At 45.5% G+C, this 8,874-nt stretch overlaps 1 long non-coding RNA gene across 1 annotated transcript; it reads right to left on the bottom strand.

Annotated features, from left to right (window-relative positions):
- Nucleotides 1-238: 238 nt before the first annotated feature.
- LOC124702875 lies at nucleotides 239-2,535 on the bottom strand. The gene is made up of 3 exons (XR_007002745.1): nucleotides 2,113-2,535; nucleotides 490-563; nucleotides 239-392 (listed from the first exon to the last, which is right to left on the bottom strand). It is a non-coding gene; the product is annotated as an uncharacterized LOC124702875 (long non-coding RNA).
- Between the last annotated feature and the right edge of the window lie 6,339 nt (nucleotides 2,536-8,874).

Below are 8,874 nucleotides of genomic sequence, written 5' to 3' on the forward strand. Positions count from 1 at the left end.
CATTAATGTACTTTGTAGAAAAACCTTTCTTTTTTCCTCTCCACATCTATGTAATGTGTGATATTAACTTCTTTTTTCCATCTGCAATTTGGTGGAATATGTGATCTATTCCTCTAAAATTGTTTGGCTCTTCTCCCCTCCATCTCCATGTCACCTATATGCAGATCAGAAAGAAAGGAAGCAACGGTACCTTCTCTGGTCTTTTTGGTTCATATTTTCAAACACAATGGTGAAAATATCACCCAGAACTTTGCCCACTGGAAGTACTACAGGCTCTGCGATTTTGGATGCGGCGTCAGTCTCGGCTTGGAGCGCTGGTATCCTGGTCTAGAACTTCAGCCTCCTCTCCTCTGCGACCCTACTGGAGATGGAGCTGCCGGTTCTAGCCAGACCTGTGGCAGTTCAAAATTTACAGTGAGTTGTGTTCGGTATTACGAGCTGACATATATTGATCATAGAAAATGCTCAGCAATACAATGGTTCACCTACATGCTGATCCTTCTTTTTGGTGACCTCCGGTTTTGAGTATTGGACAGATTAAAGTTCACAAGGACACGATTACCCTGTTCGATTCAAGATCATCAGAAGTAAAGGATCAAGATGCAGTAAATTTGTGGATTCTAAAGTGGTTTCTTGATGGATATCTCCTTAAAATAAAGTTCATATCCTTCATAGAAAATCAAATTAATTACTCAATAAGTGAATGATGGCTTACATCAGCATCAAATTGTATATTGATTTTACACACTCTTCAGATTATTATCTCTCCTTGCACTGTTACATCTATTATCTTTGTTTCAGGATATCAGTTTTTTTCTTATAAGCAATTTTACATGGCTCCTTTCGAGTTTAAGACTAGGCAAAATTTAAGATAGTCACAATCTAAGAACCCACTAGGGAAACTAAGGTTATAGGACTGGTCCTTTGCCAACTACCAACGTTCTAGGATTTATTTAATCTACTAGATGTATATGTGGATTTTGCATCCTACTGGGAGTAAAACGATGCACTTATATATGTTAATTAGTCATGGTCATGCCATCTCCCATATGCTTTAATGTATTATTGCACATATTTGCGGAAGCTTTATTTTGGAGTTCATATTGTTGCCTAGTTTTCATGCAAAGTATATAACTATTAGTATTATCAGCTTGCATTTCTTAAGAAATTAGTAATTAGTGCATATTTAGAGGTTAATTTTTTTGGTTAGTATTGCACGCCGAGAACCTGCTTCAAGTGATCAGATGAACGCGTGCAACTCTTTCTACAAAATGAGATTTTAGACGGCCAAATGATCCAGTATCAGTTTTAGGTTGCAGATTGTACCTGCTAGAGCAGTGCATATGTATACTCCAATGTTTATCTGACTTATTTTAACTTTTGCAGTACCAATGGAGTGAAATCTGTTTACCATAAACCATACAGAAACAATTAATAGTACACTCTTTCCTAGACTCAGATGCAGAACAGATGAGCCCAATTCAGAAGAGGAACTGCACATCTGACGCCTAATCTTGTGGCTGATCCGCCACTGGTCTACTTTGGCGCAGCAGAGAAATTATCTTCGATCCAAAACATCCTACCGTGAAGATCCCATGCATCTCCCTCAGAATATATGCATAGATAGTGTCCTGTGTTGTATTATTTGGTTCCTAATATATGGACAGGTAGTGTCACGTGTCCAAGCTCAGATGGCAACATAGTTAGCTGTTCAGATTGTCCTGTATTTAAGCTATCTATAAAATAAAAGTTCATGCAATTTCAGAAAGCAGGATGCAGCTCAGCATAATGGCTACTTTTGTGATGTATTGTAATCAGTAACTTATGCTACTCTTAGTGATTTCTCTTCTGTACTTTCTGTTGACAATCTTTTGCTTCACTTGCCTTTTGTTATTTCTTGCTGTAGCTAGCTATTTAATCATAAATTTGCTAATTTAGTCCATACAAGTTTGTGTTGCCCGGGAGAGTGGAACTCATAAATTTGCCCATTTGGTTCAAACATATTTGCAATGCCAAAGAGAGTAGAACAATTGGTTTCTCTGACTCAGATAAAAGAAGATAAGGTTAACTGACATAAGACACTATTTCATATATAGAGAGAGAGGATTATACCAGCAGATGCGAGGCCAGGTCTCCTCGGGCCAATAGATAAGATCAGCTATGCCAGGATGCCAGACTGCCGGTTGATCCACATTATCGCACACGCCGGCAAGATTGGCTTCCCCTTCCTCTGTTCAACTGCTTCTTCAGCATGAGCCTTCTTCCCCTCGCCCAGCAAAATTGAGTTCCTCTTCCTCTTCAATCAGTGTTCTTGAGGCCTAAGGGCTAGGGAGTGCCCATATCTCACGAATTTGACCAAGTGTGTGGATGGTAAGGATGGGAAAGAGAAAGAACACACACAAAACTCAAATCAAAACACACACAACCCAACACAAACCAAATTTACTCCCTTGGTAGGTTAGACCAAACCAATAGAACCACTTCTTGGAGAGACCCTTTGGTAGAATCCAAGAAGTGAGAGATTGGTGATGGAGATTCAAACTAGAACTTGGATGAAAGAGGGGGAAGCCTTGAATCATCCATGAAGAGTAGAATCCCTCAAGAGTGCCTTGATACAAAGAACATAGTTCTAGGGAGACAAAGCTCAAGTCTAATCTCAAATCTGGTCTATGAGATACATATATGTCCAGATTCGTCCAAGGGTAAAAGGGGCATTACACATAAGATAAGTTAACCATAGATATGAAAATAGACGGCCCATATGAAATTGACTTGGGAGGGGCCGGCAGTGCCGGTGGGGCCGGCAGTGCCGGAGAAGTTTGGCCGGCAGTGTCGGGGTGTGTCCATCGACAAGACCAGTTTCGATCTGTTTACCTCCGTCCATCACGTTTCTTGCTATCGACGATGTTGACGATGTTCCCGAAGATGTTGACGGTGCCATCGAGATCAGCTCCTTGTCACCTCTAGTTCTCATAGACGGTGCCAATTGACAAGGTAATTAACTTGTCAATGCCTACAAGTTGTAGACTTGGGTTCCGAGGAAGTAGATGGCAAGTAGATCTCGAAGGTTTCAGCCGAAAAAGGTACTCGACTGCTAAAAACTAGGGTTGGATTGACAATAAGATCGGTCCTCTCTTCGTCCCTCGACTCCCCCTTATATAGGAGGCGGAGCCGAGGGTTTCGTATTACACAAGTTACAACTGCCGAGGGGCTCTTTGAATCCGACCCGTGAAGTTACAAATCTCTATATTCTTAATCTATCTCTAATTGCCATAGTCGACGTCTTCGCGGGCTTCCGGGCTTCATAAACTTCGGGTAATGGGCTTCCAGTAAACCCGAGTACTATCTTCGGCAGGCCCATCTGGGATGCCTATGTCAGTCGATGACTATCATGAGATGGTGTGTGTCGATGACGATCCTCGGCATGCCTAGGAGATGGTTCACGTGCCTTGGCATGTTGTTTTTGGTGCCTTGATGAGCTCGAAGAGGAGTGTCGATGACGATCGTGTTGGGGACGCCCTTGATGATCCATATGACGAGCTCGATGTAGATGATCATGTAAGCACTCTCTTGGTGGCGCCATCTTGAAGATCCTCTATCTTCATATGTACCTCCATTGGCCAAGCGTGGGTACTTTGGAGCACCGGTAGTGTTCATGGTGGAGTCGAGGTGAGGCTCCACCATGGTGTCGATGTCGTACTCGTGGTACTGCTCCACCATGTCGTCCATGCTTTGTGAGAAATTGTCGATGTAGAGCTCCTCGATGCCGGTCATGTCTGTGACGCTTGCGGAGCCATAGTTGGTGTCGAGCTCCACATGCTCTTCCACATCCGCGGTGCTTGCGGAGCCATAGTTGGTGTCGAGCTCCACATGTTCTTCCACATCCGCGGTGCTTGCAGAGGTATCATCCTCATAGTACTCCATGTAGTCCTCCGTAGGTGACAAGGTATCGACTTGTCAATGCCTACAGTTGTAGACTAGGGTTTTGTCGGAAGTAGAGGGCAAGTAGATCTCGAGGGTTTCAGCCGGAAAAGTACTCGACTGTTTATGAACACTAGGGTTGTCTTGACAATGATTCGATCCTCTCTTTGTCCCTCGACTCCCCTATATAGGAGGCGGAGCCGAGGGTTTCGTATTACACAAGTTTACAGATTCCGGGAGACTCTCTGAGTTCAACCCGTAAAGTTACAAATCTCTTTATTCCTAATACAACTCTATCTTTCCTTAACAACTAATTGGGCTTCCGAACTTCATATTCTTCGACCTGTGGGCCTTCAGTAATCCCCGGGTACCATCTTCGGCAGGCCCATCGGGGATGCCTATGTCAGTAGTCCCCGAGATTTTGCTTGAATCGGAGAATCAGGGAAAATCTCCAACTTTACAATTATCATATAACTTCTTAGAGTTAACACATATCTTTAATAAAACAGTCATATATTGTACAGGGATAACGGTAATTGGGGCTAGTTCATCTGACGGGTCAGGTACTAGTTAACTGCTCTTGTGGCAATCCGCAAAAACCTACTTCAAGATCACGTCCCTGGACATGATCTCGGGATACTGGCGTAACTCGACATGTGCCGCTTAAGGTCTTACCATATGCCGAGTTCCAGTCATGTTTTATCGGGTACCTAACGCGTCCGTTAGGATTTTTCTTCGTATCTGTTGATACGGGAAAAAGTAGCAAACCGCCGTCATAGACGGTGCCACGCCGCACAGGACGGATCCGGGGACTTACCTTCACAAAGTTTTGCGGCATTCAGAGATTATTCGCGACTGAGGCGCTCTGAGAATATATTGTCGAGTGCCTTTTTCGGCTGATGGAATAGTACATTTATTCGAGTCAACGGATGACTTGTATATTTTTATCTTGTCTTCCCGATGGAAGTATATGAAGAGTTATTTGTATAACTCGAAATATGCTCATCATGCTGTTTCTAAATTCATCGGGCACACGGACAACGTTCCCGATGGGAGTAGCCCCCGTGGCTACAGCCAAGTGCTATGACTTGGTTGTAGGCTCACCATTTTAACGCCTTTTATTGCTATATTGTCATCTTTTTCGAGTTCTGCTATATTTCTCGGGTGCGCGACCAGCGCTCCCGATGGGAGTAGCCCCCGAGCATATGGACAAATGCTTGCATTTGATCATAGGCTCTCGCCTATTCTTTTTTGCCATACTCGAGGTTTTCCTTCTTTCTAAAGTAGCCCCCGAGCATTTGATCAAAAACTTGTATTTGATCAAAAGCTCTCGAAATTATCATCACTTCTTCATTATCATCAATCTTCATAACACCGCAGTCGAAATTTCCCTGTGTTAAAGTGACATCAGTGCTGACGATAGCCACGACCACGGTATCGGGAAAACGCGAGTTCTGTCTTGTCACTGACCCGTGGACCCAAAGTCTTCAGCACGTTGACATCTTGCGCAAATGGGGGACACACGTCCTCCGCTTTTTCTGGCACGCGCGCTGTAGCGCCTGTCTAGTTCCTTCACAGTGAAAATACATTTTTACCGCTTGAGCCACGTGTAAAGAATCAAATCCATTCTCATATCATCCAACGGTGCGTCGTTTCGCAAGTTGCCTATAAAAGACCTTCTTCTTCCTCCGTTCTCCCCTTCGCTGCGTCGCACCTCTGCTTCTATCTCTCTCCAAAATTCCCCTTGCCAAAAACGCTCCTGCGCCCGTGCTTACTTCCCTACCACAATCAATCCCACTGAATGCCACCGCGGTCAAGGCTTACCAAGCACAGCCCCCCCATGGCGACGGAAGACCTGCAGTTCCCCGAGTGGGAGAGATCTAGGATCTCCAATCAAGATGTGAACCTGCTCAAGAAGCTCGGGTTCATGAAGCAGGAGAAGACACTGATCTTCCGCGGCGAGGAGAGATACCCTACGCCGCGCATTGGATACCGGGTAATCTTTGTTGACCACCTCATCCGCGGCTTAGCTACTCCGATTCACGAATTTCTTCGTGGATTACTCTTTGTTTATGGTCTGCAACTCCATCATCTTACCCCCAATTCCATCCTTCACATATCTATCTTCATCACACTCTGCGAATGCTTTCTCGGGACCCCTCCCAACTGGGGCCTGTGGAAACGCATATTCCTTGTCCGCCGCAACAGCTCCCACACCACCGCCTATAATGTAGGTGGTGTAGTTATATGCGTCCGCCCATATGTCGAATATTTCGATGTCAAGTTCCCTGACTATATTCAAGGGTGGCGCAAAAGATGGCTTTATGTCCAGGAGGAGCACAATGACGTGCAGGAGTACAATGTCGCTCCTTTTGATGGTGGCGAGAAAATCATTCGTCGTCGTTCGTGGGACGATGAAGCTTCTGATGAAGAAAAAACGGCGACAGATGCTCTGATGAAGCGCATCCACGAACTCCAGAATACCCGCGGCAAAGAACTGTTGGGTATTCAGATAACTGCGTACTTCCTTAGGATTAGGGTGCAGCCTCTCCAGGCTCGCAAGAACCCTCTCTGGATGTATGCTGGCGCAAAAGACGTGGACCGCTTCTCCAAGGATCTGTCAGTAAAAGACTTGGAAAGGCTTGTTCGGAAGATTTCGTCGCTGAGCAAGAAGGACACCATTCCATCCTCTTGTCGCGTGGAGCCGTATAGCGGCACCAACACCCTCCCCAAGGTAAACTATTTTTGCCCTTCCGAGTTTTTAGCATTTGTCGACGACTATTTTGTTGACTTCCCTGGTATAACTTATTGTCGACATATCTTTTCACCTTGTAGAAACATCAAGTTTTATCTTCTCTCCCTCCCCTTCTTGAAGGCGGGGAAGTCGAAGAACGAGCCATCGTCACCGACGATAACCAGGGTACTTCTTGCCCTGAGAGTGAAGTTTCGGGTTCTCACAAATCCATGGCTTCCTCTGAAAGAGAAGTGGAATCTGAGGCCTCCGAGTCTACGCATTCCCTCCCTTCTGCTGCTTCTCCGACGAACAAGAGGAAAAGGGATGAGATCGCAGACTCTGGCACCTCCAAAGCGGGTAAATCTCCTGTCGAAGAGACATCACCCGAAGAAGAGGGGAAAGCCTTCAACCCTTACGACGATGCTCTTGTTAGCTCGTAAGTTCATGTCGCATTTTGTATTTTTGCTATATTGATTTTTCTGTGTATTCTTATACTATCTTTGATGCGCTGTGATGACGAAGAAGAGGACCCCATTGTTAATGTGATTGCTCCCACGAGCACGTCACATACCTTGGTGCTTTCCGAGACTCGCCCTGCTACCGAAGAAATATCGCCTCCTCGGCAGGATATAGGGAACCTGACTCCTCCCGACAGCCCCCGTGCCCCTTCGCCGAAAAGGGCGAGGGTTGGCGAAGGGTCAAACCTCCTGACTGGGAGTTCATCGACTCCTTATATGGATGATGTAAGTACCCTTACCACTCTTTTTTTATTACTGTCGAACTTTTGCTTTTTCTTGCTTTCTTACCCCTTTCCGTTTTCTCAGTCTCTGATGCAAGAATTTATTCGTCTTGGTACTCAATTTGTTGGGTACCGCGACCATGCAAATAGTTTGAAAGGTACTCCTCTTATCTCTTCCTTGTCGAACAATTTTTCCTTTGCTACTTTGTTGTAACTTTTGTCGCTGTCTTTTGCCAGAGGCTCTCACCATAGCTAACAAGCACGCGGACGATCTTGCTCTCGAGCTGGCGAAGAGCGAAAAAGCTCGTGAAAAGGCTGAACTAAACGCTGCCGCAGGTGAGGTTCTTCGAAAAAGACTCCATGATGCTGAAACTGCCTTAAGTGAGCACACAACCCAATAGCTCGCTCGTGAAGGTGAAATCGCCGCCCGCTTGGAGTCGCAGAATCAACGCTTTGTCAGTAAGTACCATTCACTTTCCTCGAGTTGTCTCTAGCATTCATTTTTGCGTATGCTTGTCATTAACCTGGAACTTGCTTCAGCAGGGAAGACGAGCCAGGAATATGAACTTGAAAAGCCCGATGATGACCGTCTCCTCGACGCCCTTTATCTCCTTGAAATTTATGGGGATGAAGTGCGCCAGAGCATCTCTGATGCCAAGGCGGCATTTTCGCGGCTTTTTCCCTATTTCTTCCCGAAGACAGACGAGCCCAACACCTTTGCTGCGCTTACCAAGCGCTTCATTTCGAAGGAGGATCTTGGGCTAGCTCTTCGGCAAGAAAACCTGAAGATTGGCGTTGAAGGCACCATCGCTTTGGTTGCCGAGAGCCAACAAAGCGTCGACTGGGCGAAGGTTGGTGACGTGAAGAAGATGGAGACAAAAAGGTGGCAGTCTTTGATTAAGGCTGCCAAGACAAGCTCGAAGAAAATCCTCTCCTTCCTCGGATACAAACCAACTCCTTCCCCTAGTTCTGCAAAGCCGGAGGTCAAGTAGACCATCTTGTCTCTGCTTTTTTCCTTTTTCCTTTCTCTTTTGTTACTGTCGCCATAGTAGCTTTTGCGACAGCGTGTCATTGGTTCACTAGGAACCCTCTATTTTGTAATGCTGATGTAAATATCCTCATGAAGCAATGGAGTGCTGTTTTGCCAAGTTATTGATGTCGGTATTTTCTTTCCAGTTGGTTTTTGACAACTATACCGCGGCTCCTCGTTCCTCAAATGCCTTGCCCGCTTCGTCTTTCTCGAGGAAAACTTCCGCTGATAATCTCAACGAGGATTCTTCGAGTGCTGATCCAGGACAGGATTTGAATGAACTGCGACATCAGCTACAGGCGATTAAAAAACAAGCACTTATGATTATGGATCAATCTCGGAAGTCATCCGAAAAAGAAAAACTGGCGCTTCACCAAGCCTAGGAAGCCTTGGCTCTGATGGAGGCCGCAGTCACCGAAGCTGCACAGGCTGCTGCTCGAGAGAATTATA

This window comes from Lolium rigidum, chromosome 3 (assembly GCF_022539505.1).
Source record: "Lolium rigidum isolate FL_2022 chromosome 3, APGP_CSIRO_Lrig_0.1, whole genome shotgun sequence".
Taxonomy (NCBI): Eukaryota; Viridiplantae; Streptophyta; class Magnoliopsida; order Poales; family Poaceae; genus Lolium; species Lolium rigidum.